Here is a 7,853-nt window from a genome sequence, read left to right as displayed (position 1 = left end):
TTTTAAAATTTACTATACTATATAACAATTATATTATATTGATATATAAATATATATTATATATTAATATACAGTTAGTAATGTACTATTGTTACACCGTTAAAATCCATTTATTTATATCGAAAAAAAAATTTAAATAAATATACTGCGTATGTTAATTTTCTTTAACATCCTATATATAGACTAAAGTTTAGACTCTAAATAGTCTAAATTATATCCTAGTGTTCCCAATTTAATACTTACAACTTATAAGTAATAAGCTATTTAGCTACACCATCTTAAGTGACCTAAACTATACGATATGTCTCTCTTTAGTTATCTGTCTGTATATCATGGATGGACTTTTAGTTTATAATTTTTAGTTCGTAATTCGTATAGTATAAACAATTCAATAATTGCATACCAAAATATCTGCAATATTAGGTACTTATACCTACTTACTTCTCATCGTCGTTGTAAATTTTTAGTTTTAATTTCAGGATTTATTAGGTACATTTTTCTTTGATCTTAAATATTGCATAAAATATTCAACTCAATTAAAAGAAACTATTGAATTTAAATATAATTTAGATTTTAGAAAAGATCATAAAGCAATTTTTTTCCTATAAGTGTATGTAAAAGCAATTTAATAGATATTTAATTGAACATACAGCCAGGTAAAAACTGTTTGAATAACTAAAGAGCATGAAAAAAGCAAAAACCTTACAGTGTAAATACTTATTATTTCAAAACTCTTTATACTACATTACTTATACATTATTTCTATTTTTATCATAATTTTTCAAGTTCGCTTTTTACTTTTTCATAACGCATCCCAACTCTGATTTTTATAAGAATGGTATAAGTACATTTACTATCTATAGTAAATTTCATGTACATATTTTTAATTCTAAGAATTGATAGGATTTTAAATTAAAAATGTTATATTTATTATTATATAATATTTTATAATTTCACTATTTTGTATGGGTATTTAAATAATAATCTAATAAAATTTATAAAATGTCATTACTAATATTTACGGTATAAGAATTTTTTTATCAAATTCTACGTTACTTAGTTCTACGAAGAATAGAATTATAATTTAATTGACTATTGTCACTGCGGATGGATAATATTTAACAGTATTTTATATATTTCCAGTTAATATTAATGACGTGTTTATTTCTAAAATGTTCACGACAAAGGAAATGTTACAAAGAAATAATATATTGTTTTAATATTTAAGAATAAATAATTTATTAATATTTAGGTCAATTGTAAATGAGTACCTATAAATGTGGTCCATGGATGATTATTTTCTGATGATAAATTAAAAAAAAAATAGTTATTTAAAGGAAGTATTACATGAATATTTTACAATAGGTATAATTTACCTATAATTATGCAATGTTTGAGATAAAAAAATAAAGAAGTATGCCATAATATACGTTTTTTTATTAAACAGGAATTTTGTAGGTATATAATAAAATAATTAATAACCAAAAAGAAACAACTTGATATTTGATCTATTTGTAAGCATATTCTCGTATTTTTATTTAAAATAGTAGGTATAGGTAACAGATACCTATATATAGTATATACTCGTATAATGATAATACATTCAATATTCTTATGAAAATAATAATATAATTATTAATAAATATATTTTCATCACAAAACGTTCACGAACTTTTAAAATATTAAAATCATTAATCTCTAATTATATATTTAGTGGATATAAATACAAATATATACATATTACCTATAATATATATTTAAACATTACCACAAACTCATATAAGCGTGTTTAAGGGTTTTGCCTGTCCTGCACAGACATGATCTGCGAAATTTGATCTAACTTACATTATAAATTGTGGTGCATAATATAACCTTATTTTTTTCTCATTTTCTGATTTCATATAATTTTTTTTTTTAATTTTCATCATGTGAACTTGTAGCGTTTATATTTATAAAACTATATATTTTATTCTTGTGTAAAATATCGTTTTGAATTTATCAGCACACAAATTGTGTAAAACTTCATAAAATAGTTGGGACACAAATACACAATAATTCATGTATCCCACTTTAATCATTGGGACACAAATCGTTACTCGTTACCTATCTACGTATTCTACGTCAGACACGGTGTGATAGACTAGATATTGATATAATGATACTATACAATGAAAGGGGTGGGTACAACGAGGCTCTTGAGTTAGTCTCGTGCGGCTCTTGAGTCTTGACATCAAGTTAGAGTAAAATTGTTATAATTATAAACCATTTTATAACATCACTTAACAATGTTGCTCGCATCGAATTAGCTTCATACATTTTTGGCTTCCAAAATTAGGATTAATGGCCACCCCTACTCTATAATATAAGTTGTATTAAAACATAAGTTATCAGTGTTACCACCTATAATTAGCTAATTACTATAACCATCATACTTAACTAATAAAGTAACTACCTAAGACATTAAGTATTGACACTTGACAGATGACAAACAATTATAAATAATATCGTTTACTTACAAATTACAACACAATAATACTGTGTTAATATTGGTTTTTATAATGTAGCAATAGGCACTATTTATCATTTACTTACAATGTTTACATTTTATCGCTTTATAACATGATAACTAGCTGCGGGTGTGCCTCGGTGTGAGTGTGCCTCGGTGTGAGTGTGCCTCGGTGTGAGTGTGCCTCGCTCTGAGTGTGCCTCGCTGCGGGTGTGCCTCGCTCTGAGTGTGCCTCGCTCTGAGTGAAACTCGCTTTGAGTGAAACTCGCTGTAAGTGAATACCCTAGGACGGATGGAAGAGCTTGAAAGTGGAAAGTTTTCAAAAAAGGAAGACCTATCGCTGATTGGTAGTACTGCGAGTCTTCTATCGGGATGAATGATGATAAGGCGGTTGTTGTCGGGAATTGATAAGACGTTCGTGGCGTCGATAATAATATTGTTTATTAAATTATTATTATTTATTATATATATATGCCTCGATTCCCGGCTTGTGGAAGCCGCCTCCGGCGCCTTCGAGGGGGTCGAGTGAAAATCGTTCCAAGGGAAATTCGGTTAAAAATGGTAGTCGGGTGTCTAGAAATCGGTCACATATATAGTTCAACTCGAGGCTTGCCCGGTTCTTTTTTAATGTATAAAAATATATAAGTACGAAAAATGGTAATAGAGTGTCTAGCTATCAGTCCTCATTCGATGCAAATCGATATCTGTGCTGGGCAATCCGCCTACGGCGGATTGTTATACCTCCTGACGTCGAAAGTCTGATGTCGTATAGTAGGGGAAAAAGTTTAAGTCGAACAAAGTGTTAACTTCCTTTCTATGTCCTATTTACTGCGTCGAATTGCAGACTATGTGGGCGCAAATTATGAAATCTGAATTTTTTATTTGCTAAAAATTGAATATACTTTAAGTGTTACCAATCGGGTGTCTAGAAATCTATCACATTATATATAGTTTGTCTCGAGGCTTGCCCGGTTCTTTTTTGAATGTATAAAAAATAAATAAGTACGAAAAATGGTAATAGAGTGTCTAGCTATCAGTCCTCAGTCGATGCAAATCGATACCTGTGCTGGGCAATCCGCCTACGGCGGATTGTTATACCTCCTGACGTCGAAAGTCTGATGTGGTATAGTAGGGGACAAAATTTATGTCGAACGTCATATCTTTTGGGAAAATTGATTTATACACAACTAAATAAGTTTGAAAAATGGTAACTAAGTGTCTAGCTATCAGTCGTTAACCGGTGTAATACCGTGTCTTGTCGCATGCCCGGTTCTTTTTTGAATATATATAAAAAATAAATAAGTACGAAAAATGGTAATCGAGTGTCTAGCTATCAGTCCTCATTCGATGCAAATCGATATCTGTGCTGGGCAATCCGCCTACGGCGGATTGTTATACCTCCTGACGTCGAAAGTCTGATGTCGTTTAGTAGGGGAAAAAGTTTAAGTCGAACGAAGTGTTATAACGTCCCATCTACGTCCTATTTACTGCGTCGAATGGCAGACTATGTGGGCGCAAATTATGAAATCTGAATTTTTTATTTGCTAAAAATTGAATATACTTTAAGTGTTACCAAACCCCTCAGGTAGGCAATCCGACTGCGTCGGATCGCGGACGATGTGAGCATTATGAGTTATTATAAGTGAAATAATCCACAATACATTTATCACATCGGGTTGTAATTAAATATTAGTGTACACACCCGATCTATATGACTTTAATAAATATTCCATACGTACACACTACACATATTGTGTTTACATATTATATAATATATACTATAAATAATATAATATAACATACTCGGTGGTAGTCGATAAGTACTATTACAAAAAACACGTATATTTAACACTCGCAATATTCAAAAAAAAAATAGTACATAAATGTTGAAATACTGCTTTTTATTAGTCGAGTAATAAAAAAAATATACCGACGTCGCCGGCAAAATCATATAAAAATAAAAAAAACATTGGAAAAAAAATGCAAAAAACGACTCGCAGTGTTAATCAAAGCGCCGCCGGAAATGTCGCCGGAGCGGGATTCGATCTCGTTACACCTGCCTAAATCCTATCCTATACTAACGCCTAATCCTATCGACTACAGTTTGAGTTGAAAACCGACGTCAAATCTCGAGCACTTAAACCGTTTCCGAACCGTCACCGAATTCGCGTCGTGATCGTTTAATTCGTATTTCATTACACACACACACACACACACACACACAGACATTCTCGTTGATTTTCTTTAAAATATATTTGTAAATATCTGAAATATCCGTTCGATGTGTATTTTATTCATTATTTATATTTATTTTATTATTATATATATATACGTATTAAACGACTTTTTTCTCACGCCCAATCGCTAATATATCGCCAATATAAAATATCGTAAATCACGCGAACACGGGAAAACTCGGAAAACGCTATAAAATCCGTATAAAAGTGAAATATATAATAATAATAATAATAGTAATAGTATAGTTGTCCAACGCATTTTTGATAACCGACCGGACGCGATAACGGCGACCGGAGCGCATTCTTTTTTCCGTTTTAGGAACTGCGGCGAGTACAGCAAGCGCACTCAAGTGTTTTTCGGGCGAAACGTCACGCGTTTTATAATATAAGACTAGCTGCCCGTGTGCCTCGGTGTGAGTGTGCCTCGGTGTGAGTGTGCCTCGCTGTGAGTGTGCCTCGCTTTGAGTGAAACTCGCTGTAAGTGAATACCCTGGGACGGACGGAAGAGCTTGAAAGCGGAAAGTTTTCAAAAAAAGAAAGATTTGGCGGTAATAAGTCCGCGGTGTTGGTACCACTGATTAGTAATACTGCGAGTCTTCTATCGGGATGATGATAAGTTGTCGATTGTTTGGCGGTATTCTTTCGACTGTGAAAAGTTTTTGAAAGTCGAGATTGAGACGTAGACTTTTGAGTGTCTAGCTATCAGCCCTCTACCGGTGTAAATCGATAACCGGCTGCGGAATCCGCCTACGGCGGATTGTCTGACCTCCTGGCGTCGAAAGCAGGAAAAAATGTTATAGTCGAATGTCGTCTTTTGAGCGTCGAATAATCAGTAATCACTCGTGAAAATAAATTTATATGCAACTACTATGCCTACCAGGTAGGCAATCCGACTGCGTCGGATCGCGGACCCCGTCGGCGCAATAAGTGAAATCAAAACGTTGTACGAACTCAACTTTCAAAAAGCTTTAAGGAAAACCAAACCAGCCAGGTAGGCGATCCGCCTACGTCGGATCGCAGACAATGTCGGCGCAATCAGTGAAATAAGAACTTTTCTCTAACCCCCGTTTCGATTCCCTCGGAAGTCGAAAGTAGAGTGTCGATTTGTTCGTAAGAAAGTCAAAGTACTTTTAGTGATCAGCAATCAACGGTGAAAATCAGTTTATGTATAATAAAGCCTATGTAGGCAATCTGATCGCGACCATTACAGCATAATATACCTAATGGGTATTTAAAAATGAAATATTAAATACTAACATTAGCCAATACACTCGTTAATATTATATATTATTATTAAATATAATACACGCGATTAAATTTGCAACGTATCGTGTTAAAAAAATTAAATATTACATACAATCCCACGTATTTTATTAGGTAGATATTATATAAAACATTAGAAATATGATTTATTTAATTATTTAATGTTTATTACATAATCGGTGTAACAATAATTTGTGTACAGATGAGGAGAGTATGAGTTTTACACATATAATACACTTATAACATATCACGTTTGTAACGTTTAAGTCCACCAGAACATCGTCGATGTACAATTATTATGATAAAAAAAAAAAAATATAAGTAACATCATTTATGTTTAAAATTATTTTACCATTATTGTAATGTATTCGATTCTTTTTTTTTTAATAATTTTAATTATATTTGATACCTACTCACATTTTTTTTTCATAGTACATACACAAACACACGCACAAATATATTTATACGATTTCCCACTTATATATCGTGGACGTATATATGAAATTATATGTATATAGTTAAACCTATTAATATCGTTAAACGTGACGTGTTTTTAAATATTTTATTATTATGTATGTATAACAGACTTAACTATAACGTACAAAAAACGAAATACGTGTGATATATAATAAAGTCGTAGGAAATTTACCGTCGAATAAACCTTCCGTCATATCAGTACACCGCTATCGACAGATCACTGGACTCTCGACGACGGCAATGAGCACACGCGTAAAATAAAATCGTACGTAAAACCGATATAATGAGGTTATTTATTATTAAGTCATAATAATTCAACGATCTACGACGGAAAAAAAAAAATGTCGAAATTTTAAGATATAAAATCGCGTGATAAAAAAAATCGAAAAAAAGTGCAAAAAATGTGGGCGGCCGTGTGAATCAAAGCGCCGCCGGAAATACCGCCGGAGCGGGGTTCGTTCTCGTCACACCTGCCTAATCCTGTATCCTATCCTAACGCCTAAACCTATCGACTACAGTTCGAGTTGAAAACCGACGTCGAATCTCGAGCACTTGAGCCGTTTCCGAGCCGCGACGAATCGGGCGTCTAGCACCGTTTTACCCACGAAATCCGTACGATTCGACTCTAAACGCGTTTTTTTATTTCTTCGCCCACGACGTCCGCCGAGACATCGTAATTTTTTTAATCACATTTAGCGTAATATGTATAAAACATGATTTATTATTCAAAAAAATAACTCAAAGGCCGTGAAATCGTATTCGGGAGATCGGTCAACGCGATCGCGACCCGGAGAAAACAAACGCGTAAAAAGAGAGCACACCGAAGACGCGAAAAACACGTCGAGACCGCACGAACGGCTACTCAAAAGTCGAAATTTTCGGAAAAAAAAAAAACGATAGGCATTAAAATATCGCGGGAGCACGATACCGGACGGCGGTGATAAGAGCGGGCTTCGGGAGTCGCGCGGCCGTCGGCACGGGCGACGGCGGCGACGGGTGAAGCCGTCGGCGATAATAACAGCGAAAAGGCGATAAGGTCGGAATTTTGTGATTGGCTCTCCGCTAAAGTACCGGCAGCGCTCCGGAGGACAACGAACGAACTCCTTCACGTTTTATTATATTAGATTATTTATTATGTCCAATAAACATAATAGTTGTTCACCTACGTCCCGCCGTCGCTTCTCTTCAACAATAAAATACCTTACTAATTATTAAGTGCCATAGGTACAGACATACAAATATACATTGTTTTTATTTACTTATTGTATTTACTATTAATTATTTGTAATTTTATTACAATTTAGATCGAATCGATGTATATAATACATAGACCTATAATATAAATCTTTATAGGTCTATGATATAATACT

The sequence above is a fragment of the Rhopalosiphum padi genome, chromosome 1 (genome assembly GCF_020882245.1).
Source record: "Rhopalosiphum padi isolate XX-2018 chromosome 1, ASM2088224v1, whole genome shotgun sequence".
NCBI lineage: Eukaryota > Metazoa > Arthropoda > Insecta > Hemiptera > Aphididae > Rhopalosiphum > Rhopalosiphum padi.
This window is presented reverse-complemented; position numbering follows the sequence as displayed.